General features: G+C 45.9%; 1 protein-coding gene across 6 annotated transcripts in view; it reads right to left on the bottom strand.

Annotated features, from left to right (window-relative positions):
• Positions 1 to 27,709, bottom strand: part of focad (focadhesin) — a 369,017-nt gene that overhangs the window by 131,476 nt on the left and 209,832 nt on the right. For 5 of the 6 annotated variants that reach the window (XM_061808830.1, XM_061808832.1, XM_061808833.1 and 2 more), the window contains one exon: positions 23,802 to 23,985. The gene's annotated coding sequence lies outside the window, so the exon portion shown is untranslated. Of the gene's footprint in view, positions 1 to 23,796; positions 23,986 to 27,709 lie in introns of all 6 variants that reach the window. The other variant, XM_061808831.1, reaches the window with a different exon arrangement.

Genomic DNA, 27,709 nt, shown 5'->3' with positions numbered 1-27,709 from the left:
GGGGAGGGGGTGGGGCTCGGAACTTGACCGGGACTGCATTGTCGTGTTGAAAGCGTAGGCCAAGAAACTGCACGTGCGGGATCTTGCGACATTAGTGCTAAACAACACATTGGAATCACGCCAGTGACCGTGCGACACCGCACGTGGAAGGCGACCAAGCCATATGCTGCGGAGGAGCGGCGAGCAAATTCCCCGGTGATGCCACAAGTGTGATATTAGCATTTATAGAACCATAACTCTTGTCACCGTCGGAATTTATGCCTTAGTTTCTGGCATCGACGTAGACAAAATACAGATGAGGCGACTTAATATTGCACATGACGACCGTGATGACGTGCGTGGTGAGATGTGTTTGCAGCGATAAAAAGGATAAAAATAACTACACGAAGCTATTTTTGGAGACGCGTACAAATGCTGATGAGCTGATGCTAAACGGACATTTTTATGGAATTTATTCCTCGTTTGAATATATCATCAAACATGAAAGAGGTGCATATGCCATATAATTGTTTTTTTCTTTTTGGGGGGGGGGTGTAAATGTGGGACTAAATGTGCTCGTTCCATTTGTGTCCTAAAGATACAAATATTTTATGATTTTTGATTTTTTTTTTTGGGCGGGGGTGGAATTGTGGGAAAACTGGGAATTTTGGGATTGAGAAATTGGTAAGTGGGGAGAATAATAAAAAGCTTTTTTTTCCACACGGCGAATAATTGTGATTATAGCATTCTCATTCCAAAAAAAAAAAAAAGAGAGATGACGTTCCGTATTTGATGAGGAGAGGGAGGACGAGAAAGAAAAACTCAGGCCTTGTTAACTTAAAATATGCTGAATGCTTCATTCTTCAAACAAACTCGTTGCTTTGATCATTGCGAGGGCCTTGGAAGCGCTGAGCAACAATCGCAAACATGCTAATTTATTCCAAAGAAAAAGGTTGTAGCACATATTTACAATTAAATGTGAATTACCGCCGGGAAAACCCGAGCAACGTGCATTTGTATTCCTCTCGCAGATGAAATTATAAAGTCCTCGGCTGCGCACAAACCAGCTCAATCGGAGGAAATCTGGCGTCGGCGGTAATGGAACAAACAAGGAGGCGCATTTGTTTTGGCCTTATCTGGCCTCGCCCGGCCCAAATGGCATCGTGGGGGGGGGACCGCGTTCACGACGGATCCCCCGTATCACACCTTGGTGACGGTGGGGAGTCAATATCGCACAAGATCTCCAGGTCATTTGCAGGCGCAGGCGCCTTTCGTTGGTCTTCTTTTGCAACAATACTTGCAGATTACAATCTCGTTTTCCGGCAATTTATAATTTGTGCCGCACGTGCGTACAGAAATACCTCAAGGAACCGCACAAATAAGATAAGAAGGGCTTTTTATGTATGGCGTTGTCCGTGATCTAGATCCCAAAGCGGTGGGGGAGTCTCGGGGATAACGTGAGGCTTTATTTATGTTTGTACTTTATGAATCGAAAATAAGAGGCTGGCGTTTGGGGGAACATGAATGAGACAGGAGTGACGTTCTAATATCGTTACACGTGTCGCATTCAAGGCCTCTGGGTGACATCATTTTTTATTGTGAGCCACTCAAGCAAATAAAGTGCGTCTATGTGATGATTCTTGCCAGATAGGTTTGTTCCTTTCATTTTATAGAAAATGGGTGGCAAAATTGCCCCCCCCCCCCCCGCCCCCCATTTGACATAAATTGTAATTGAATGTCACTTTTTAATGGCACGACGTCTGATTTCCAATTGAATGCGTTCTCAAAAACTCAATTTTAGAGTGGATTCAATCTGCATTAGCTTGGGTCCAGCATTGCGGTTACTTGGTATGGCAATTATGGGGAACGCAAAGAGCCTCGCTACCGGCTGCCCTTGGAAGTCCTCCAGTGCTGCGGAATCCCATTGCGATCTTTTGTTGCCAGATCCCTCAAATGAGATTAGCAAAAGGCCCATCAATATCTTTGCGACACACACACACATGCTTTAAAATTACAATCCTTTCTCGAGTGGTGTGGCCCACGTGTCTGATCACGTGACTGTCTCAGCTCATTATGATTATTTAGGCCAGCGCTCGTTTCCCACTTCAGAGGGTACAGGGCAGGAATTAGCCGTGCGCGCCGAGGGTCTTGGGTAAGGAGTTTAACCCGGGGCAGCTCTTCGGAGAGAGCTCCGCGTCTGTTTGGACCTGGAAGTACTAAACTCAAACTAATTGGTGCTTTTTCCGATCGAGCACGAAACGGGAATCATTGACCTGGCGATGGTGCCAGGATGTACAATGAGGAGTCAACGATAAAATTAAGTATGATTCTCTGGACAAACTGTCTTCATTTGAACTTTCTCCACTCTTCCAATCGCACACACTGTCGCTGAGCATTTATCCTTTGATCTTAGAAAAAGTTCTGGCCCAACAATTATAAATGTCGATGATTACAAAGTGAACCGATTAGGACTGCTGAAGTTTTGTCGTTGTTGCCCAATGAAGAAAAGAATAGAAAGAATTTCCCAAGTTTTTTTCACCACATGTGAAAAAACTGCATTAGTGTTACCAGAAATGTAAAAAGCTAGCCTATCTTTGTACATTTTTTTTTTTTCCCCATCTTCTCGTCGTCTTGTATTTTCCAGCAGTCTTGATGTGCTGCGGCGGCATGCTGATTCTGACGGATCAGTTTAGGTATCGGTATCACAAACAAAATTGATGACGCTCATGAAGAATGATGGGACGTCATTTGGGAAGGCATTTCTGTGCCAGGTTGAAGCTCATCACACCAATGCTGCTAGATTCAAGATGGAGGCAAAGAAGGGGGGGGGGGGGCGAGAGACAAATCCGGCTTGGCGGGAAAACACTCAGGCGCGTTGATGCGGCTGCGAGCGAACGTCGTGGGTCTCCCCGACAGCTTGGGGGAGGGAGGGGGCGGGGGGAGAATCAAAGAATACCACACGTTCGAGCAACCATTGGCGCGTCGACGACAAATGCCCAACTGACACCAAAGGGAGAGCGACGGCCGACTAAAAATGCAAAAACGATCCTCGGCGAGATTCAGCAAGGTAAGGGACGACCAACCGGCCTGGGGCGGAGAGGCAACCCAGTGGGGGGGACGCGTGAAAGCATTCCGGAGGCCACACAAATCAAAAACAAGCGCAGATAACAAGCAAACAAGAGGGAAGATGGCGGGCCGTGGGGGGAGGGGCTGTGTGTTCTATTCCACGAGGAGATAGTGAGGGTTATGCCACCTTTGCTGAATCACTTAGGAGGGGCCTGTTGCAGGAGAATGGGTTATTAACCCCAGTGGCCACACGGACACAAATAACATCGCTGCGACGACAAAAGCGATGCAAATACAAGCAGCAATTTGTGTTTGCTTGAATACAATTTGCAGTGCAATTTTCGCTTGACCCCGACTGAGGTAGCCATTTTCCACCACGCCGAGTATATTTCCTATCAGAGTTGTGAAGATGAATTCCTGTGTTTGAGCTTTATTCGTCTTGGCGAATGCAGAAAGTCTAAACATATACTCCCCTAACTCACGCGCCCCATATTTCACCGAGCCTGTAAAGAGAAGGGAATTCAGCTGACACCGGGGATCATATTTCTCATTCTTATGTTTTCTTCCCGTCTGTCTGCGGCGCTCACAATTCTGCGGGTGTGAATTATTAATTCGCTCTCCGCCTCGGGTTTGTACGGCTTGTCACTTTTATCAAATTATGTGCAGAGTCAACTTTAACTCGTTGAATGCAGAACCACTAACCGTTACCACCAAACAGCGTGACTGAAAAGGGAAAGTTACCATCTGGAAATAATGACTTTCCGCCCCCCCCCCCCCCCTTTCTTGACAGAGAAATAGGACCGAGATTGCTGCTAAGATAACGCCACGGAAACACAATACAACTCAAGCTGGAAGCAGGCACGAACGGGGCCGGACCCCCGTTTTACATGGAGAATCCTTGACCAAAAAAATGGACACCACACGGGTTCGGTCGTGATCGCATCTGTCTCGGTTGGATAACTACATCCAATTTGAGTACATTCCCAAAATAGGAGGTTGTGTATAAGCAGTGAGCCCTGGAATTTGACGATAACGGCTACTTCAAACCAAAATGTCAGACTTCCTTATTTATTTCAGCCATCCTGCAACAAGAGACCCAATTTTAAGACAATTACTGAGAGTGGTTTTCAGAGGGCTATTCGCCCCCCCAAAAATCTTTCAGAAAATGTAACTGAGTGACGATTTTGTGGCTTGTGTTTTGACACAAACATTTTCACCAAGACACACGAGATTGAAACAAAAAGGCGAGGGCGCCGAAACGGCGATAAAATAGCGATTCCAATGCTCGTCGTCGGCGTTTGAGGTTGACAAGAGTTTTTGGTGAGGCAGACTTGTCACTACGTTCTATCCACGCACAGATGAAAACCCCAAATCTCCCATTTAGCAGCGCCCACAAGGTTAAAATTTCAAGTACTCTGACAAAATGTTGGACAATTTTGTACTTGCTGGAAAGTGAGAAAGTTTATAGCCTCAAACCAAAACGTTATACTTCTCGTCTCTTTCCACAGTTTTTGATTTTTTGGGTGAGTCTACTCACGATTTCAAATGCGTCCCTGCACTGCTTCACAGCTGACTGTTCAATCGTCTATTCGATCCACGTTCTTCTCCTCTGTAACTTTTGGCATTTGAGTCTTCAAAAACATGCTTGCGGTGTTGTGTGCACATGCATAACCGGAGCGAGCTACGGTCACGATCTTAATCAAAACGCTCCTATATTCCGCTAACTCAAGACAGCCAATTCGGCATCCAAGTTAATGCATCTGGAGCTTTTAGACTTGACAGCGCTGACTGAGACGTTTCCTGCCCGCGCTCCCCCTCATATGAATATTGAAAGACATTTCCGAATTGCTCCAGTTGCGCAACCGCCTCCGGTTTAGGAGAAAGGCATACCTCGAGACCTGGAATACTTTGAGCACTAATGTGCCGCTGCCAAGATTGACACCATTTTTCCTACGTGGACCATCATTAGTGTCACTCAGTCTCTAATTGTGTCACATTCAAACAAACTAAAGATTTTCTTTTTTTTTTTTTTTTTTTAACTAAATGTCCTAGGTAGTAATACCTCCGTCACCCATAACTACACCAGCAATATGTTAAATGCGAAACGCTAGCGAGAAAAAAAAAAAAAACAAAAACACATCTCCCCCGACTCATCGTATGTCTTTTACCGAGACAAGAGATGGGAAACGATTTCAGCGACAGCCATGAGACTGAGTTCCGGCCAAAGGCTCTCGTGGCCCACTTGCACGGACCGCCGCTAAGGGCCTTTTCCTAGACAGCCGGGGGTCATTTTCACATGGTTGGCCCGACACCCGTGACTGGGCCGTACTAGCTCTTTATCATCCAAAGCGCCGCAAGTCGTTCAATGTAAAACTCCAAATTCCAAAACAGTGCATTTCTGTGACTTTTTAATGACGACGACAAGCTCAGGCTGGTGTACTTGCCAGGGTCTCGTGTGTTATGATTTGCTCGGATGCCTATACGTTACAGCGAGAAATTCAACATGTCTGCCAGGGCTACTTGGGGAAATCACATTCCTTGGTGTGCGGGAATGTTGCTTTTTATTACCTGCCTCGGAGCTTCAAATCCAATTCCATCTCCTCGCCCCTCCCTGGGCCTGTTCCGGAGCCAAGAGAACATTGGGCCAGGCAGTATGAACGGTGCGGCGATAGCCCGCAGGTGACTTAAAATTAACACCCTTCATTAAGAGCATTCATCACTCAGGATCCATTGGGAATCACCATGGAGCACCCATGGAAAAAAAAAAAAAAAAAAAAAAAAAAGGATGCCAATGGTGACGACTTGAAGGAATCCAAATGTTAGTGACCTATTATTCTTGGGAGAAGGATATTTCAAGTTTGCTCCTCTGCAGGTAGTCAAGGTGAGCTTCCAAGCACACGGTTTGGAAATGAAACCGTGAGCAAAGGCAGGAAAGACTTTTAGGGAGTACAAAATGAGCAAGCAACCATCAAAGGCAGAAAGGGCGCACATGGCATCTGGGGTGAGAGCAAAGCAGTCTTAGTTTGCGTTCGGGGAGACGAGTTATCCTGCCAAAACAGCGACCAGACTTGGCTGACATAGGTGGAATTGCCACAGAAGCTCCAGCGTGAACAAAGGACTTAACAAATCCAAGTCAAAGAACTCTTGGCTTTTCAACCCAACACTGAATTGGGAGAGGCTCATTATTCCAAAGGGGGAGGGAGGGGGTAAATTGTGCATTGGAACTGCTGCAAGGCATTTAGACGCACCACTATCGCGACAAATGTTTGATGGAATTGCTGTATAAAGGGCAGAGATGAAATGTATCCTGTGTGGACTTACAGCAAGTCTTTTATTGCCATCATTCCATAGGCTGAGTGATCAAATCAGAACATGAGAAAGGATAAATCACCTGTGACACGAACACTATTAAATTATTAAAAAGAACACACTTGAGACCCTTTAATTGAACAAAGAGTCCAGTCTGAGTTGGAAAGAAAACATTTGCATGCAATTTTTCCCATGCTTGTAACTGACATCTCACCAATCTACATTCAAAGGGGAATAAAATTATGAGGAAATTGCAGGGAGAGAGTTCGGTTCCCAGAAGAGGAATTAAAACTTATTATCTGTGACAACCTGTCAGCCAGAGAGAACTCGAACATGGGCATTAAGCTCTGAAAGCTGCAAAGGGAAATAATAATAATACCCAAAAAAAAAAATGGATGATGAAAGAAGGGGGGCAAGAAACGGGGAAAGGGGCAGTCAGGGTCTTAAATTCTACAAGGAAAACGCACCTCCTGCAGCTGGCCCGAAAGTCAGATGCCTTAAATGCATGGTCACAGTTATCATAAATCTCAAGAGAAAGCCATACATTTACGCGGTCTAATGGCGGCGTGTGGGGAAAAACATGACTGGCAATTAACCAAGTTAGAGTCTTGCTCATCAGAGTCTCTTCACCCGAGTCCGAGAAATTGTTATACTCGCTGGAGTCGACAGCCAGACACAATTAGTGGAACTGATGGCAAATTATACTAAATAATCACGCTGTTTGATGAATGGGCCGGTTGGGCATACCCTCTCATTATTATCCTAATGATGTCATCAACACGAATACGTCCATTTTCTGGACCGCTTACAGTTGCTCTCATCAGGTCCACCCACCCTCACCATCTGACAGCTGGGAATGCCTGAAGGAGTATTTGGAGGACCGCACCCCACGTTAAAAACATCCCATTTGGACCACACGAGAGCGAGAGAATTTGCCCAACTGGCTACGGGACCCCAAACAGTGTTCATCGACGCTCACAAAGGAAGCAGGACATGAAAGGGTGAGGAGAATTTTGGTTGCTGCTAAATTCACACGGCATCTGGAGATCTTTGGATTAAGTACTTACAAGAATATTGCCATATCTCAATCCCACACATAATCATCTTAGGGGGATGACTGATGTTTTATCCCTCATGATTTACATTGCACAGCTCCAACTTGCAACCCCCCCTCCAAGTCTTTAAGGCTTGAAGTTTACTCTCAAGTCACTTCTCCTGTCCTGTGGCATGTTTGTCATCTGGTATTATATAGCTCAGTAGATGCCTGGAAAAGCTGTCAGCCCCCCCCCACTCCAAGGCTGGCGGCTCCTCAGAAAGCTCCATCAAACATTTCGCCAAGGTCTCAGGACCAGCAGACAATGAACGAGCGTGTCAAAAATAAAAACGCCAAGGCCGCCTACAACTCAGCGACGCCCCACGGGCAGACGGACTGGAACACGCTCTTCCGGTTTATTTCCAACTTCGGGGTGATTACATTCTAACGCGTTTGCTCCCATCTGACAATTGTTTCATTTGAACCCAGATTCTATTGGATCTGTATACTGTGCGTTTAAATGGCATCAGGTGGGCCGACTTAAACGCGTTTCTCAGACAGCCTCAAACACCCCAGCAGAGCATCTGAAGACATATTCCACCAATTAGACTCCAAGGAGGAATTGTATCAGGTCTCTACAAGTGAAATCGCCGGGGTCCTGAGCCTTTCATCACGCTAATCGCTTTGCACTAATGGAGGTCCAGAGACAATAAACAATCCAGTACAGAGAAAGTATACACCAACTGTACGCGAGCGTTTCTTCCAGGAACACGACAACCACCTGAATGTGGCAGAGTCCGAATCTTCAACAAGTAGCGCGACGTGCTGCCTTGTGTTCTTCCTGTCTTTTATATTTCGCTTTTTCCCAATAAATCAAATTCTTCATTACCGGAGATTCAACCCCCCCCCCCTTCAAAAAAAAAAAAAAAGGTCTATATATCCGACGTCACAGTGACATTTTACCCATTTTCGGTCAACGGCCCAGCATATCAGTTAAGCATCAGCCGGTTTCACCAGAAACCGCGCTCGAGTTCACATCGCTTATGACTAATGAGTGAAAGGGGCGCATCATATATACTGTAGTTGAATGCCGTCGTCTTGGCGACGGCGCATGTTCAAGTGCACCTTGATGATTGACACCTGAACGGCTGTGGCGTTCCCTAATTGCGTTGATAGATTCCGTGGCACGCTCGCAGGCATCGAGTGCGGCCGTGATCAGCTAATAAGTTAACTCATTACTCAGCCTCGAAATTTCCCACTAAATGGGAACTCGTTTTGATGATTAGCTGCTTCCCCCCCCCCCCGCCCCGCCCCCCCTTGCGCTTTTTTTGCCCACCCACTGAAAACCCAGCATCATCCTCTTCTGTCATCCCAGATCTCGCTAGGGATGCCTCGTAGCCTGAGGCCGATGATTTCCCGCAGCAAGCAACCTGCAATTGCACACCTGCCTCAAAAACCCTTAAATACATAGTATAGTGCTATCCTGCCGTAGTACGGTTCGTCGTTGAAGAGTTTCAAGTGATTCTTTTGCTTGTTTGGATGTGTTGCTCCTCCATGTGTGTTGTAGCGATAATCGTTTCAAGGATTATAATTACTGAAATATCTACGTTTCTTCACGTCGGCCCGCAAAAATGGAATTTCGCATATGTTAGCATGAAGCCAGTGGACTTTTATTGCTACATCTTTTGGTTAAACGTATTCGTGTTCAAATCCACCGCGTTTGTCAGTTTCAGGGTAAACTTCGACTGGGGTTGATGAAGAAAGAGCCTGAAGCGCACTGAGTGCACTTTTTCCTCTGATTTGGTGACTTGCGCGAATGTTAGAGTGAGAACAGGTGCAAAGGAATGCTTTCAAGTGGATTTTTTCATTTAAATGTCTTTCAAGCATGTGGGGGTGGTAAAACTTGTGAAAGTTACTTCATGGATTCTGGATATGAATCCTGAATTTCACCTAATTTGGGTGGGTATGAAATGTATCTCTACCAATAACTGGGATTTCACTGGACCCCCCCCCCCCCCCCAATAAAACGAGTATTATTCCCTTCTATGCTAAAATATGAACGCACCTCAGGTATTCTTACAGTGATATTTTCAGAACAATTACGTGTAAAGGGATATTGGGGGTTCCATTTAAGTCGTGTATTAACTTCTGTTACGGCCCTGTAAAGATAAAGACTTGAAGCTGTTTGCTTAATTAAGTTTCCATCATTATTAACACTTAAAAAAAAAAAAAAAATACACGCCAAGCAGCTGATTGACAAATAAAGCCGGAGAAATAACACGCCGGCAGCTATCGCCAGCTTTGTTTTCCCATCTTTTTACACAAACAGCCTGTTTCATTACCTCTGACTGTGGATGCTCCGCAAAGCAACAGTTGGGGAGGACATATGGCAGGCGAAACGTGGGAAACCGTGGCGCTGCACTGCTTGTTTGTGCACAGATGTTTGACTGGGACCGGGGAAGCTCAATGTTTAAAAAAAAAAAAAAAAAAAAATAATAAATGGCAGTATTAATCAGAATGTGTCATTCCCAACATTAGCACTAAAAAGAGCATTTTCCCTTATTATTTCATGATGCAAATCCTTAACAGACGGAAGCAGCGCAAAAAGCAAACAGGTTTGGTTCAATGGCCGTCTGCCTGACGCAAAGTCTTGCAAAACAGACCAGGAAAGTGCAACTGGGACCATGAAAGAGTTATGTTTAAAAAAACAAACAGTTTTCATCCGAATGTAACATTTCAGAGACTTGTACTCAAGGAACATTCTTCCTTTTTATTTCCCGACAAATCCCTAACAGACGGAAACGACGCAAAAGCAAACAGGGTTGCTTTCAATGGCTGTTTGGCTTCCGCGAGCCTTCAAAATAATGACTTGTGGATGACATTCAAAATCAATCGGGACACAACCGAAAGCGAATAACGAGGCAAATTACGGCTAACTTTCATGATTTTCACAGGTTCTCCAATGCAGATTGCATGGTCGAAATATCTTGGTGATATTGGATGATGGGATTTCCTCACTGGCATTTTTGGTGAACACCCCCCCCCCCCCCAGAAAAAAAGGGACTATCCAAGTAGGTGCAATTTTGAGCTCAGTGTGTCAATCACATGGCTCAACCAGGCCTCATCACGCCACATAAAGTCCGACGTATAATGATGTTGTCAGTGGGCACAGGCGCGATGTGTCTTCACACCGCCCGTGTCACTTAGTTTGGTTGCGCCCTCGGAGCCCAGCCAGCCGTCATTGCTCATAAACGCCGTGTCAGTCAATGGCACCGCGGGTCGGGGGGGGGGGGGTGGCAGAAAGAGCCGCATGCCGTTCGGAGGTGCTCGCGCCACGGCGACGCCGCAGCAATAAGACGCACGTCTTATTCGTATTGTTAGCAACAATATCACAAGTGTGACACGAGCTGTTATAGAAGCAAACTACTTTTGACACTCCTCGCGAGGGACACCGCATCCCTCACTTGTCAAACATGGCGGCGTGCGATAACGCGCGCCGAGCGCCCGTTTTGATAGCCGAGCTCCGAACGTTACCTCGCCTCCGTTTTTTTTTTTTTTTTTAAACGCAACGGGGAGAAACACCGGGTGAGATGTCGCCATCGCACTAAGGAAGCCGGACGCGATCCTCGCGGACTCTCTACATTGCGGCGCGTGAGACAGAACGCGTGCAGCCGCAACCGGGACTGCAGCGATGCTTCTTTTTCCAAGCGAGTAACAATGCTCGCATTTGAGTACTCACCGATGGCAAATAACAACGCCATTCCGTCTGGCAATTGTGCTGAAAGTCTAATTTTAATCAAATAGGGATCCAAAACAAAGTGACATTATCTGAAAGCGATTCATCTAAAATTAATGTAAAATTTGACCTCACCCGGCATCTGTGCGGTTTCCGCAGTGCACACCCTGGCCTCCAGGGTGCAATGTGGTGCACTACGGCCCGTGTAGATTTGATGAAAAGTCAAAGAAGACCGTCACGGCTAAATAGCAGAAATAGAAAATTGATGTATACGTTGGCATTTGTGCCCGTTATTGAAAGCTTTTCTCCTGCAACATTGTCAACGAGTTAGTTAGCTCATCCATTTGAATTAAAAGACGCGGGATGGTTCTTTTAATTCTTGGGGGGGAAAAAAGTGCTTGCGTTTCAAATTGTGAATTACACTGACAAAAGGCAATAAAAGGTTGTCAATTTAGACGTGATCCAAATTAGCATTACGTTGGCCGAGCCGTATAAAAATGTAACGACTACGATAAGGTTAGCCCTCATTAAGCATTCTTCTCCCGTCTCTTTTTCCATTTGAATTCTAATAACTATGCAAAGAATGCACCGTGGCTCACATCAACTCATAGCTGGCTTCAATTTTCACTTGATGTGACGATCTAATGCGTTGCGTCCTCCGAGCAGAGCCCACGGCGCGAACGTTGTCATTGGCAATAATGCCGGCGTCCTCCTCAACTTGGCAAACATAAAAAGTTCAGTAATTTTCCCCCTCTTTCATCCCTAAGCAATCCCAATTAGAGAGATGCGCTATATTGCTGAAACCACAAATCCTCCCCCCGAGCTGCGTGCCGGTGCTCAATGCCCAAGGTGTGTTATTATCTTGTATTAGCGCACCACCTGCCTTGCCATAATGGCTGGCTAATTGGCTCGACGCGTGTCTGGAAATAATAAAGAACGGAGACGTTTCACGCCGATTAAGGAGGCACGTCGGGAGGAAGGGGGGGTTGGGGGGTTGGGTGGCGGCGTACGCGTCCTCGCCGCACGGCTAACGTTTGGACACGACGTGAATTTGAAAGCCATCGCGATGAATGAGCCAATCGCCACGCGGGTCTTATCGTGCAATTTTGCGTTTGGGAATGTACGCTACGCATGTAAATTGCATGAATCTATTTTGTAGCCGCACGGCTTCCAGTAGCGCCTTTGGATTCCAGATTTTTTTTTTTTTTTCCTCCAATCACATTTCAGCCTCTATGTTGCCATGGCAATCTAATTAGTGTTCGCCCAGGTAACTTTTAAACTGTAACAGCAGTTTCTTCAAACAACCTGATTTAATTTTGTCATTTTTCCCGTCCAATTCGCGTGCAGCGATGCGCGCAACATTAATACATTTAATAGTGAGCGTCATCTTTGTGTTGTGTGATGTTTTAGGCTTTGGTCTACTTATTGACTCTGAAAAGTTCAAATGCAAAAGTAGACATTACTTTTAGTTCTCAAAACACTTTCAAAGAGCTCTTTAATGTTATTTAATCGCAAAAATCAAACAACTTGGACTAGATCATTTTATGCTCATTGTCAAACACATTCGAAGCTAAATTACGTGAAAGTGAATGAGAAGCAGCGCCAAGTTTGGGAATAGTTTACAATTTGAACCACGACTACGGGGAATTCTGAACAATTTGGGGAGGGGGCGTCAATTACGTGCGCTTTTTTAGTGATTCACGGCACGGATCTGAGTAACCTAAAGTGGAAAACCTATATTTCGTCATTTCCCCTTCCCATAACCCAGTTTTCAAGTGTGCATCACCTTGGAGAGAGGCACAGAGGCGCTATTCAAATGGGGATAAAGTCGGGCTGACAGTCACTTCACCCCGCAGAGATGTCCTCCTTCAAAAGCTAAACATCCCCCCCGCAGAATAAATAAAGAAATAAGTGGATGACAAGCCGGAGAAGAAGAAATACTCGCACTGCCGCATCCTCCCGAGGATAACAAGAATAATGCCTTCATTTGCTGCCGGGCTTCCGCTCCACGCCAAGTATAGACACGGCTTTTATGGGTGTAGTATTTCTGATTGGCATCCGAGGACAGCCATTTGAATTATTTAATAGCACTACCATTCCCTTTGTTCTGTATGGGGGGCAATTATGCCGTTTTTTTTGGGTGATATTCTCTTAGATTTAAGTGGGGCAGGTGACTTAAAAAGAACGGTGAGTGATCACACCACTAAAAAGTTTTTTTCGACGCCGCCGTGCGATTCCCGGCGCGGACGGCTCAACCCGAGATCACAAATCCTAATGCGGCGCATATCGAACTGATCCATTTCCTGATGCTATAGAGACGAAAAGACATCGAGACGAGTCTACTTCGGCTGCCTGGACCTCGATTGGGAGCGTAGCGGCGGGTACGACAACCTCGACCGTTCCCTAACCGTTCACAGCACATTTCCGGGTCGTTGTGCCCAAAATAATTTGCGGAGATTATAGACCAAGGCAATCCACGACCCCAGAACATTTTCAGTATCATTTGAAACTGATTTTCAACTATTACTCAAAATTACACAGAATAAAACAAACCCCAAACTTTCCAAATCTCAGCGTTGTAGTTGAGGGTGCTCAGTGCAGCAAAATATGACATCTTCAGATTTCCTGTCATCAGCTGGACATGACCTGTCGGACCTGGACTCCACATCCCGTTTTTATCTGGATAGATAGCCTCAAGCCCGCCTGACCTTGGCACACAGATAACGCAGGAAACTGATAAGAGCGGGAAAGAGGGTGCAGTGGGGGTGCGGGGTGTCAAAGAAAAAGATCCAGAAAGACGTCAGAGAGACAAGGAGCAGCTAGTGCTAGGAAACGCCGTTTCGCTAAAGTCGAGCTTTTTCAGAAGCTCCATTTACATGGCCGAGGAGATCCACTGGGAGGCTTCATGATAGACGAATAAGACCCCTCCACTAGTGGGAGGAGATGAATTCTGGGATGACCTGCTTTTGCAGATTTGGCCCCAGGGACGGCGGCGAGGAAACTTTACCGAGCGGAGAACCCGCACGGGGGCCCGGAGGTGGCGTGAGGTGCTGAATTAATCATTGTGTCACATTCGGGGAGAATGAATGACTTGGGATGGAGTTTGATGAAGTACATCGGCAGGTTAACCACTTTCAAAACCACCACTTCCTAATGTGCAGAGTCAAGGCTGAAAAACAGTTGTGGCTTTTCCCTTTGAAAAGAACACTAAGTGGAGACGCGCACACCTCCAGCTATAAACACAAATGCATCACATGGACCAATCTTCTAACCTGATGAACATGCTTTTTACCGGGTTATTACTTCAATGCGCCTATGACAAAGTAGGGTATTAAATTCAGGTTCCACACTTTGCGTTTCACGGGCCGTGTTGGTTTTTGCGTTGACTTGGAAATGGATCATCTCGGAAAGTGAGAGCTTTTAATAAGCTATTGTTCTGTCAGAGCGAGCACATAACATCTTACGAAAGACTCAAATTAAGAGCGCTGGATTAATTTCAGGCAGCTTTTGTCGGGATGCGGCGATCCACATGCTGAAATACATAAACAGAACCGTCTCCCCCCTCCCCCCCTTTCTGTTGTTTGTGTTTAGTGAAAGCACAGGAGCAGTCTGTGGAAGGCAGACACTAATAACCAAGCTGTGTGTGCCTTCATGCCCCTTCTCGGACACGGACTAATGAGAAATGACCCTTAATCGTGTTGTTCCCTTAAGGCGGCACGATGTCAGGCCAAGAGCCTTCGAGGGTCTCGTGCGTTTATTCACAATTACATCGAAATCCGCAGAATGAATTTCATCTGCAACGAGCACGATGCCAAAACAGCAGCAGGCTTGTCCTGCGTTACCACAAATCAGACACATTCTGTATTGTGTTCCCCAAAACATGACAGCTGAATCGGAGGTGCGACTTAACAGGCGCTTTCGACAATTCTCGACCTTTCGACTTACTCTCCTCGGTCGGCCGGTTTGCACCCTGTCAAACGAGAGACGGTAAAAACGACACCTCTTCCGATGCAATGTCGAACAGCACTGTTTGATACGCTGAAGGACACAGCAGAGGTGAACTTTTCCTCTTAAAGCCGCACAGACTCTTCGAGACTAGAATGCAGGGTACGTGATGATACTCGGGAGGAATTTAAGCATTTTCTCACCCTCCCGATGAAATCGCATAAGATTACCCTGACTGACTATCCCGTAGTCTGGGATGCAATAAGCAGGGTACACACATACCGATAAACGGACCGAATATAAAGCATTTTCCAGTCCTTCTGATCAAAGCTGGTAAAAGTCTTGATTCTTGGATGTCCGCAGAGGATCATCCTGACTATTTATCCTGTGGCGTGGGGTGTGTTAAGTGAGGAAATACCTGAATAGATCTGAGATCAGAATCGGATCAGGTCAGGTCATCTTTTACAGACATCACACAATCGGGCCTTTATCGATTGATAATTAGAGGAGAAAAATACGTAAAACTGGTCTGGAATATGTTAGGACGCTGGTACTCCACTTTAGATCGAGGGGAGTGGATACCTGAGTTTATTGAGGTTGCTTGCTTACTGTAAAATTTCCAATGACAACTACATGTTAGAAAATATTGAACAGCTTTGAGGATGAGCGTTTCCAAACATTTTCAGAACAGCTATACGCGGGGGGGGCAGTTAACGTGTGCCACACCACAGAATATTCGGTGAGAATAAGCTTTCAAAGAGGCAATCAAGAAAAAATGCTCAATGATGGTCTGAAATGCGTCAGTACTGCATGTTTGACTCTAGTTCATGTCGAGGTTCAGTTTCTTGACGTGGATACAAAACTGCTAAATACACGCGATAGTCCTTGGACCACCACCACAAGAGCTGTTCTCCCTGAACCAGAGCTAGCCTGAAGACCATAGTAACAGCTCAAGCGTTGATGTGCCCACCTGTTCTGGTATCACAGCCCATAACACACATACTTGCACACCCTGGTACTTTGTACAACAGATTAAAGCACTGGGGGATGACATTCAAAAGCCCTGCATGAGGAGCCTCGCTACATCTGCTCTTGGCCAGCTTCCCAAAAAAAAAGAGAAAATCCAAGGCAATGACAAACATTGTTTTGGAGGCATAATTAACGTACTTGTCGTCAAGAGTGACATCCCCTATCTCTACCTGTGGTGCAGTCGTCTGGGCTTTAACTTCCATGAGGGGTGTCATGTTGATGGCCTTTGCTACTGTCAGCGTGAATAACTCAACACAGTGTCATCTCTTTAGCTAATGTCCGGCGGGAGGTGTTTGGCACTGTGTGCGCCTGTTGTTATGACAATTAATCTGACTCCAATCGAGCTCCAAGGCAGCGGCCAGTATTTAAAAACAAAAAAAAAAAAAACAGGGCCCCCGCATGACGAAAGACGGGGTGATAATTGCCAGAAGAGGAAACGGCGAGGCGGTCAAGGGCAACCAAGGCGCATCTCCACAGCGTGACCTGTGAAGTAAAGTCGCTGTGCACACAAAACCCGTTTGCTGTGCGGTTAATGGGGTGGGCTATGTGTTTTTAATCTCCGCCTGTCAATAAGTTCCCCGTGTCTGCATGCAAGGACGGCCCGGCTGGTCCATGTTATCTCGTCTGCGGCATGAACGAGATGTGTTCTCCTCGTAAACACCATTTAGGCTTTACTTATTACAGATGCCCATCAGTTGTCTGGCGGCCCCGACAAGTGATAAGTTGCTTTGTAGAACCCGACACATTAGAATCGGGTCGCATATACACTTGGGGATCATTGCGATTTAAAATATTGCAGCTTAATGGGATGTTTTTGTGTTTCCTCCTGGCAATATGTTTCCACATCATTGGATTTCATTTGATCGGTGGTGCATGAGTACAGTCACATAATCAATCCGTCCGGTCAGCATGCACAACTGCATCAGGGCAGGATTCGATGGGGTCCTGTCATCACTTTTTTCGTTTTTGTGTTTCTTGATTAATTAAACCGGTTCACACTGGCCCCCCTCAGCGTTACCTGTTGTAAGCCTTTCGGAATCGTTGTGAATTTTAATGAGAATTTCCATCGCCAGGGTAAACACCGCGGCATCCGGCTCGTACTCCAAGGCACCGGAGAAGTTTTATTGGGTTGAACCCACACAGGATGGGGATTTGAATATGCATGCACGATGCTTTCGGGGACTTTGCTGACAGAAAGTCTTGTTAATCTATCGCGCAAAGTCAAGCGTGCCGATGCTGACGGTTGCTTCTGGTCAATTATTTGCATCAGCCACAGGAACAGATCATTTTCCATTATTGTTCCCAGGGATCTTGACAGCATTTTTGCTGACTGGCAACTACTCATACAAAGATAACGGCAGAACGTGGCCCCTTTCAGCCATTTTTATTTCCTGGTGGAGGTATTGTTGCTTCTGATGCATCAATAGGGATGTGCACTGACCTAAAAAGGAATGTACTGTATGTGCTTATTTGCATATTTTAGAGCCGTTTAGCGTGAGTATTTGAGTCAGAGAGAGATGAAAAGCCCTGTTAGTCAGGAATTGATCTGCAGCACGCATTAGCCGATTGGCTATCGATGAGGACGGGGCGTAGTGGGGGATTTTGTAACGCTCTGATTGATGGTCACAATTTTGAAGTAAAAAATGAATAAATATGCAGCCTTCTTACCTGGCGATGGCAGTAAAGCCCCGATTTGCAAGCTCATTGACCAGCGCAAATGCCACGTTTGGCGTGACATCATCAGGCGCTCATGATTCATAAGTAACGTGAAGTTATGCGCTGGGAAGCCAAGATTCACTGTGCCACACCGGTACAAGACGTGAAGAGATCAACGTAGAGCTTTAGATCGGAAATTACGGACAACTAAAGATATTGGCTTGCCGGATCAGAAAAATGCATTTGGACAACAAACGCCAATGGCTACTTGAAGATTCAAGGTATGGCGTTTTTCTTGAAACATCCCACACAAAGCAATAGCATCCTTTGCCAATGTCAATCAGAGGGCTGACCCCAGCCCCGATCTGGAAATGACTCGACTATGCAACTCTCCTGCATTCGCTGCCCCCACAACCGACCTGGAAGGTTCTATGACGCCGAGCTCAAATGACCTCCAATCTCTCGCCACCCAAACAGCGCCACTAACACCTGATATCAAGCCCCCCCCCCGCCCCGTCCATACCCATCTCAGCCAGGCTAATGGAATCTAATCACACCTATTAGACTCTGAAGCTGAGATGAACTTCTGCCAGCAACTATGATAAAATTGATATCATTTGATCTTGAGGCACGTGCTCTGAATTCCAACTAAAGCCCGACTATATCTACTTGAAGACCCCCTTGCCCTTGGTTATTCGCACCCAGCTCCAATGTTGCTTTTTTTTTTGCTTTTGATGGGAAGATACTTAACGGGGGTTAAGTGATGAAAGGTCTCCATCCCAGAGAGTCAACTGATTTTCTTCTTCAGAAATTGGACTGATCCCCATCTCTCGAAAAGAAAACTCCATTCAAACAAAAGTGGAGTAGTCCATGTTGCTGATTGGGCCAATGAAAACCGAAGCAATGATGTCTGATTCTGCCCCGGATGTCATTCTTTTCTCTTTCTTTAAGTCAGCACACTTGAATCCAATTGATGAAATATTTTTGACCACTTGTCAGGAACAGCAGCTTTCTTTATTTTGGGATTGAATGCCTATGAACTTGATAGTCCCTAGTGTATGTATGCGTTTTATTTTATTTGTAGACAAATTGTTGGATCCCTGGAGGGCCCGCACGCACATCAAGTAGGAAATTTAAAACCCAATAAACCTTTTATTTATGAACATTTCTCTTTGGGCAACCTCTTGTAAATGTCACCGCACCGTGACATAACATGTTGCCCATATGAATAAAAGCTCCCCAATATTTTTCAACGGCCATAACTGCATTATCTATGCCAGTGGCCCAAACTGGCAGCCCACGGGCCATTTGCGGCCCCCGAGATGATATTTTGTGGGCCCCACCTAACTAAGAAAGTTTAATGTTAGTGCGGCCCCGAAGTTTTACATTGTTGTGCGGGAAAATTGACGAAGCTACCAATCACGGTGGGGTGTACGGCTCTCGGGGCCGTGACATCGATCAGGCTCGATGCAAGCCGAGAGACATTTTTCATTGAGTGAAAGTTACAGTAGTGCTGCCGCGGAAACTTTTAATAGTTTTCCACGCAACTTGTTTCAACCAGCTTTCTTGCATACCTTGTGTTAAAAAAAATAAGACGTTTGAGAAGATGTCATTTAAATTGCACGCACGTGCCTCAGCCAGAATGCGCCTCCAGCGGCCCCAAGGTAAAAGGAGTTTGAGACCGACGATCTACACCCGTGAGTTGGCAAAGATCTGCCTTTGTGAAGCAGATGCCACGAAGCACGGCCACGTCAAAGCCAGATGGTAAGCAGAGCTGCAGTCTTCGCATAGATGAGCATTGCGATCTAGCCGTTCCGGGACTGAAGTGATGCCTCCACGAGTGAAAATGTCTGACAAGCTCCGTCCGCTGTTTTGCCCGGATGGCTCTCTCTTCGGACTCAAGTTGCCACCATAACAAAATTCCCAGTGTCCAAATCGATCTGAGGGATTTTAAGTGGCCATTAATTCTCAATATTTTGTATATAGTGGCCAGAAGAAGTTTGGGGACACTGGGAACACTTTTAAAATGGGATGAAAAAGGGAAAAAAAAAAAAAAAAAAAAAAAAAGGCCAATATGGCTCCTTCAAAGCACTACTTTGTTAACCAGACACAAGCTATACTGCACACACACACACACACCACACACACACACACACACACACACACACACACCACACACACACACACACACACACACACACACACACGGGGTTACTACACTTGCGACCAGAATAAAAACATGATCCCCTCAGCCTGCGGTCTGCATTCTGAGTTGCTGGTTAGCCAGGCACCCGCTTCCTACCCCTGCGAGGCAAACAACTGCTTTCAGCGATTTGCCCGACACGCTTGCATATTCCCAGCGCACTTTAGGCTCACTTGAAAGTATACAGGAGAAACATGAGGCCACGTGATCAAAACAGTGTCTTCTGTGGGTGAACATGAACTGACCTGCGATGTACTGTATTATTATTATTATTATTATTATTTATAACCCCTCCGCCCCCTCCTTCCCCCAACCATCCAGGGGTTTAGCAATCTTCTCTCCTCTGGTGGAGCGTTCTCCATCGGGAGATTAAAAGTGTGCTCATTAATTATTTGAACACCGAACCAGACAAGAAATATTGCGCCGCTACAAGACCTCTTGTTTGCATCCCTTTCAGAATTGCGATGGTGATAATTATCCATCCACGCATATGAATCATGTCGCATCTATTCTGTTAGTGTTTTTTTTTTTTTTTTGTGGTAGTGAACAGTACATAACAAATGAGCCAAGCAGGCACGTTTATTCGCAATTAAACTCACTTTTACCTACTCCATGTGACACGGGTCTGCGCTGTTGCCGAGATAAATCAAAGTGAGACTCTGTCAAGCATGTTTATTGTCAAAGGGTTCGACGTCTAATTAGTCCCATAGTTGAGTTAAGCGGGTCAATAAAAAAAAATCCAGTGATCTATTTACTTATTGTGATTTCCTTCTATGATTGCATTTCACAAAGCTATCACAAATCGCATTCATTGGGAAATATTTTAAAAGTCAGTTTCGGATATTGGCGTCTCCGCCCCGGTCTTGGGTACCCCCGTCCTGATGTGAGCGCCAACCCTCGCCAGGTAACGTTGATCTATGGACTCAGCCGTGCAGAAGCAGTCGCGGCTGGCACCGATCGCTTGTGCAGCAGCACTTTGAGGAGCAGGGGAGTCAAATACTCAAAAGGCAAAAAAAAAAAACAAAACAAAAAAAAAAAACAAAAAAACATATATATATATATAAAGTGTGAAAACAGCCGGATGAGTCAAAGACAAATGAATCGTTAATGCATGTTTGCTCCTGCGATTCATCAAGTCCTGCCATTCCGGGAAGCTTTAAAATTGCTACGTGACCCCCATTTGCCTCCGAGTGTATTTTTGGCACTGCAGGCATCGGAGCAATACCCAAAGCATTGATAGTATTACACTGAGCTATTGATCAGAGAATAAAGGAGGGAAGCATCGACCGACGAAGGCTGTCTGATTTTGTGCTCTTCTTTAGGGTAAATAAGATAACGGGTAGCTAACAGAACACGTTGAAAAATGTTCAACAACACGGCTAAGGTCCTTCGAGAAGGACAAAGCCGCATTGATGATGAATGAGCTTGAAGGAACCAGCAAAGCAGTTTTGTCAGCACTAATGAGCTATTGAGTGCATCCACGAAAAAAAAAAAGTCACACAATAGAAGTACTGCTGCGCACGCCTGAAGTAGAACATGCTACAATTGATTGATAACATGAAGTACAGTCGGCAAACTAAACCTAAGCTAAAAACCAGCAATTTGTGATGGTTCCGTGCAGCAAAAAGTAAGGATCATTCGATGGTTTCAAAAGACCACAACAGCAGAGCTAATTCAGATGAGCTGCCGATGGGGTTTCCAATGCATCAAGCGAGCAGACGTAGAGTATGTTAAGCAGTAATAACAATGCCAGTGAAGCTGCGTTGAAAGTAGCTCAACATTTATGGCAAAAAAGCTTCGCCTTTGCCTATTCTTGGAAGAACGGTTAGATGTGGAACATCAATTCAATCAGCCCAACCTCTGCAGTTCGGTCCGGCATCTCTGACCTTACACAATTTGTGCCTGCGATGTTGTTTAGTTCAATTAAATTTACCTGGGAGTTTTTCTGGCACTGGAAAAGTGAAACTAGCCACCCAAGAACATTTTCTGCACGATTCCTTCTTTGCGTCACTTCACAATTTCTCTTTTATACTTTGCAAATGAACGAGCACTTACATATAAGGACTCTTCATGAATAATCTGTTGGTTTTTTTTTTTTCTTCCAGGAAAGTGTGCCCTTCTTGGCTGCGTGCTCTTAAGTGCATATCAGAAATTACAAACTGTTTCATGCTCCATCCTGTCATGTCATTGCAGAGGGGTCCAATCGAGTCAACAACTCCCCAAAGGTGACAACGCGGCAAGTAAAAAGCAGCCTGTGAGTCTCCTACCAAGACTCAATTGAAGTGCATTTTACCAAGTGCTCCAGAGATGTTCCTACTTGTGAGGACTACTGCAGTGTGACAAGACTCCTGGTACAATGATGAGTTTATCACTGTTTATTTATTGCTGTTTACAGCCTATAGTCATTCCCGCGGCTTTGGATTTATGCCTGCGGTTAAGTCGGCAATGTCAATCAAAGCCGGCGCTCGGTAGGCATTAATGTCTGAGCAGCTACTGCTCGCAGTTGAGGACATCCGAGGGGTATAACATTTTTGGAAAACAAAAACAACTAAGGAATGGCTGTGTTCATGCTCGACAGTCATTGCAAATCGATCATGTCATCGCACGACCCGACATTGGTACCTTAGTTCATTTGGCCTCCACATATCTGGCAAGAGTGACAAGCGTCGATCATTTCATCCGCTCGGTGTCTCTCTGGTAGTTAAGGACATACAGGCCTGACCTCAATGACTGGACTTGGGTCAATTTAACTCTAGAGTAAGTGCACGATTGTTTTATATGCAACAGGTCGTCTTGGGGATGGAGATGTTTTTTTTTTTTTTTTTTGGCTAGGGGGGAATGACGACAATTAAGACACCAGAGGGCTCACAGATTGCATTTAAATAGAAATACCAAGAGTCCTACAAGAGTTACGGAGTCATTGGATTGAAAAATTAAGGATGGAGACAATTAGTGAGGGGGACGGAACAACGTGTTGTCATTCAGAATGTCCGACCACATTTGTAAAGCTAAGAAGCCTTTCACGACGAACCGATTCTGCCTGCAAACAAGGACATCTTTGTAATGAAAAGGTAGCAAATATAGGAAAAGAGCAGAGGATATTGAGGCGCAGTTGTTTGAATGAATCCCCACCGTTTCCGCATTCCGGTAAAATAACTATTAAACATGCCTCATAAGTCAAATTTTGTTCCATTCACATTGGATCCTATGTAAGCTACTGAGGAAAATATACTGAAAGCCGCTCCACCCAGGCCGGATCGCTTTCTAAATGTAGCTCCTTGCAGAGAAGGCCTTGAAATTTCATTCTTTCAATCACACGACTCAAGCCAAATCAGTGAGACGCATAACAATAAATGGAATATACAGTACGATGACATTACCGTGCCGTTGATCTCTTCCAGCGAGGACGGAAACAGCATTCCTCAACAGAAAAGCAATAAACTAATGGATAGAGATTCATTGAAAGATCACTCAGTCAAATTTTGACAACGGCAGAAGGGGGGGGGGGGGGGGGGGAGTGTATAGCCAGGTAATATTGTAGCGGAAATGAAAGGCAGAAGGGGAATAAATACAATCAAAAAGCAATAACCCAACCCACTAATGGAGCCGGAGAGGGCGGCGAAATAAATGCAGCCATGAGTGTGGTTCGACTGACAGCTCGACAAATTAATAACATACGATACACGCCGCTGTGATCGACCCCTCCCCCAACACACACGACTCCTCCATATCACTCCATTTGAAGTATATTGGATACAAAAAGCTACCGTGGGATACGACGTGTGATTTGGAGTGAAACAACAAACCAGCAAGAAAAAAAAAAGAAAAAGAGAGCAAGACCTTACTGTGTGGAGACGCTGCCAAAGAGTCGGGTGGAGAGAATGCCCGTCGGGGAGGGGGGCGCCACCCGAGCGACACCTCTGCCCCTGGCCTGCCGCGCACCTGCTCAGTCACGGCTCTTGCCCTCCACAGGAACGGGATGGAAAGGAGGCGGCAGCGGGACAAACGACGGGTCACCAAGTTGGGGAACTAGGAGGGAAGAGACGGAAGGCATTGCTGCAAAATTGTATCACGACAAGGCAAGCTACATCGGCGCCTCTTCAGTGCAATTGACTTCATGGTGCTGCTCCTTAAGCCGTTCCCGCCTTGGCCACTGCAAGACATGAAACAAAACTACCTGTTGTATTCTACAAGGACTGATTGCCGACGTCAGGCATTTAGCCAGAATCGGCCGACTTCACGCAAAACGAGGACCGCGCCACGCATTGTTCGCCGCAAGACACAGATGGAGACCATTCACAAATCACATGCACATCGCAGGTTGCACAAAAGTCCGGTGTGTGTACGATGACATCAGTGACCCGCATTCATGTTGCCATCACAGCAAATGAAATGTTTTCAAGTCAAAGTGATGGCTGCGTTGTGTCCTGAGCTCAAGATGACGAATCTCCCGATTTGTACTGGAGGGTTCGTGGGGCGAGTTCGCTCGGAGTCATGTTTTCTCCGCCTTGATGACAGCCGTGAGAAAGCCGCTCTGACGTCGCCACGCTTGTCAGTCAGATAGTCAGAAAGGTGCGGGCTTGTGCTCAAAAGCGTGACTGATTAAATAGTCACGGTTAGCCCGTTTTTTTTCGCATCTACGACGGCGCGGGGCTGGCAAACGCATACCCGCGTGGATCGGGCGGCGGGCACCCGCAACGTTTGTGACAGATGAAGTCGAAGGGGCGGAAAGGAGGGAGCGCGTTCGCCTGGGGAGCCGCTGCACTTCCTTGGGTGGGTGGGACCGGGGGGGTTGAGCGCGTAGGCAGCGGTGACAGATATGAATTCATGCAGGTGGCTGTGCACTGCGGCAGTGTCACGCACACTGGCAAGTTTTGACATTTTCCAAGCAAATACAGCCGAGTGAGTAGGCGCCATAGATTGAGCGGCTCTGCATCGTGTTTTGATGTCGGCACTACTTTGGGGTGTCTGACAACTCAATAGCAATTGTTGGAAAGTGGCCACTTTACCGAAATTTTGTGACAATTGAAAGAAGTAAAATGAAGAGCAACAAACGGTGACGTATGATAAAGTCCAATCTTTATAGTTTCCTGATGCAGCTTAAAACTCCAAGTCTTGTGCCGCACTCTCCTCCAAAAACACTCGACGCCATCAGCAAACTCAGATGAAAATCAGAAAATGCCCAATTGTCGGATGTTTATGAATGCTTGATTCGACGCTCCTGACCAAAGTCAGCAAAGATCTCTTTGTGTCTGTGGATTTTTTTTCCGGCTCAAATTGTGGCAGCACGAGTACCAGTACGAAAAAAATAAAACAGGTCGTTTGTTTGAAAACGGGAAATAAAATGCATTCCGAAAGAACATTTGGAATTGAAAGCTCTGCTACTTCTTCTATGGTTTTCATATAGACTTGTGAATCAGTGCTGACATGTTGTTGTCATGCTGCAGTTGCAGTTAAAAAAAAAAAAAAAAAAGCAACCCTGGCCAGAGAAAACTAAGAGCGAATTTAGGCAGAGGTGGCTCAGCTCACATATGAGCAAGGAAAAATAAGCAGAGACTCTCTTACATTGTAAGGGTGTCTACCAAGATGAAATTGACTCCAAAGTTCTTGAAAGGGTTCCTATCATACCTGCCACATCATTTTGTCGGAAATATTAGCAACTCGGCAAAACATTTCACTGTCAGATGCAGATTAATTGACAGAAAGTGACAAATCCTTAGTTTGAGAATTCATTTTTCTGTCCTGCCTTCCCAGTTGACAGCGTGCGGGTAATTCACTTTCAAAAAAAAAAAAAAAAGACAGCTGCAACATCTTGAAGTGCTCATTAGGAACAAGGTGGATGTTGAGCCTCGACAATGCAGACGTCAAAAAAACAAAAACAAATACATGGACTTTCTTGTGATTAAAGGCCTTTGCTTTCACAAAAACTACGCATGTCTAATTTAACATCTAAGCTCGCTTTCCTCCACTGCGGGGCCTTCATCTCGCGGTTACGGCGCTACTCGACAGCAGGCCGTCACCTGCGTCGAGTCGAGTCGAGTCTTGCTGCGGCGTCGACGCCCGCCGTCTCGGCTGCGCTCCGATCTCGGTCGCTAACGAGAGGCCTCTCGCGCACAGCGCCGTCTTCTTAATGAAGGCTACGGGCATGCTTGTCGGAAAATGTGGCAAGAAAACACTCAGACGTCACTTTGGAATCATCTCGTCTTCTTCCTCCCGCCGTTGGCAAGTAGACAAGACTAAAACTGACACGATCATAAAATATGCCCACCTTCAAACTGAGGTTAATGCCCAACGACAGGATAAGCATCGTATACAGGCTCAACTGGTCAGGTTTACTATCTATGATCAACTTAGATGATTTTGGCAAACCCAGAAAGAAAAAAAAAAAAAAAAAAACATTCCACAAATTGCAAAGTTTGGATTTTCCATGAAAAAGGGGTTACGAGGGCCCATTCCTTGAAATGATCATTGCTTTTCTCCCCGTCCTTTTCTGTTGACCGGAAAAAGTGATGCTACGATTGTTTGCAGGATTGCCCCATATTTCCTTGGTAGATGAAGGGCGTGGGGGGGTGGGGGGGGGGGTGGTGTCGATGGCGGCGGAGAGCTCTCGACCAGAAGAAGTGGATAGAAGAATCAACGCCGACGTGGAGGGTGTCGGGCGGGTGCGCACGCAATGACGGTAACCGGGATTCATCTTGTGAGTGGCGGATAAAAGAAACGGAGAGCGCGACGACGAGATTGGAGTGTGACGGATAGCGTGAAGCACATCAGGCGCAATCTCTCGAAATCATCATCTTCAAGGGTCTTTCGGCGCCTTCTCAGGGAAGTTGCTTGTTTATTTGCGCAACATTGTGTTCAATCAAGTAAATTCCTCCTGACAATGTTGCCCCGGGTGTCATATTTCAGCCACTTATTCCCATGTGTTGAAGAGCCACAAAGGAGATATCCTACAGCTCTCCAACTCCATTTCGTGGTTGTTGTTTTCTTTTTTTGTTGTGGCAAAGAAGATGCAACGGAGTACAAATGCTTCACGGCTGTACTTTTTCCAGATATCTGGAGAGTTGTACTGTGTTGTTGGCTCCTGTAATGAGTGGCTTCCGTTGGCCTACAACCACCACGTACCACCAGTATCTGTGATGGACCCGAGACAAATATATACACATTTAATACTTTGGGTTGTATTGCGTGCAGTGCGGTCAGGTCAGGTCAGGTCAGATCAGAATGAGGGTTAATGGCCACACACACACAAAGATTGTCTTGAAATCTTATATGATCACATTTAAGCTCACAAAATTGCAGAAACACTTCCTGATGTTGTATGCGCCGATGTTTGCCGAGTGTTTTCAAAGGTTTGTTATGGAATATATTGTGTGGAGAACCCGCATTTCTATGGAGGTCGCTTCTGGAATAGCAATATTTTGTTCTGAGTCAACGCACGGCATCGCGACTCTCGTTGGTGTTCCTCGCACACGGAGAGTTTTGCTCGTAAATACTGAACAAGTTCATTATTTAAGAAAGTTGGCATCAGACCCGAGAATCGGGACACAAACGCACTTTCAACACAACTGGGCCCTGAGAAAAACAATAGTCTCATCTTCTAATCATTTGACATCCTTAACCGAGACTAATTTTTCCCTCTTTCAGGTCATGCGCATTGTGCCGGCGGTCACTCGCTGACTGGCTGACCGCCGTTGAGAGAGTGAACTCTGAGTGAGCGACTGCTAATGGGTATCGGATGAGGCGGAGCGCGTGA

Source organism: Syngnathoides biaculeatus, chromosome 21 (assembly GCF_019802595.1).
Source record: "Syngnathoides biaculeatus isolate LvHL_M chromosome 21, ASM1980259v1, whole genome shotgun sequence".
Lineage (NCBI taxonomy): Eukaryota > Metazoa > Chordata > Actinopteri > Syngnathiformes > Syngnathidae > Syngnathoides > Syngnathoides biaculeatus.
The sequence above is the reverse complement of the archived record's forward strand: the minus strand, read 5'-3'. Positions and strand labels throughout refer to the sequence as shown.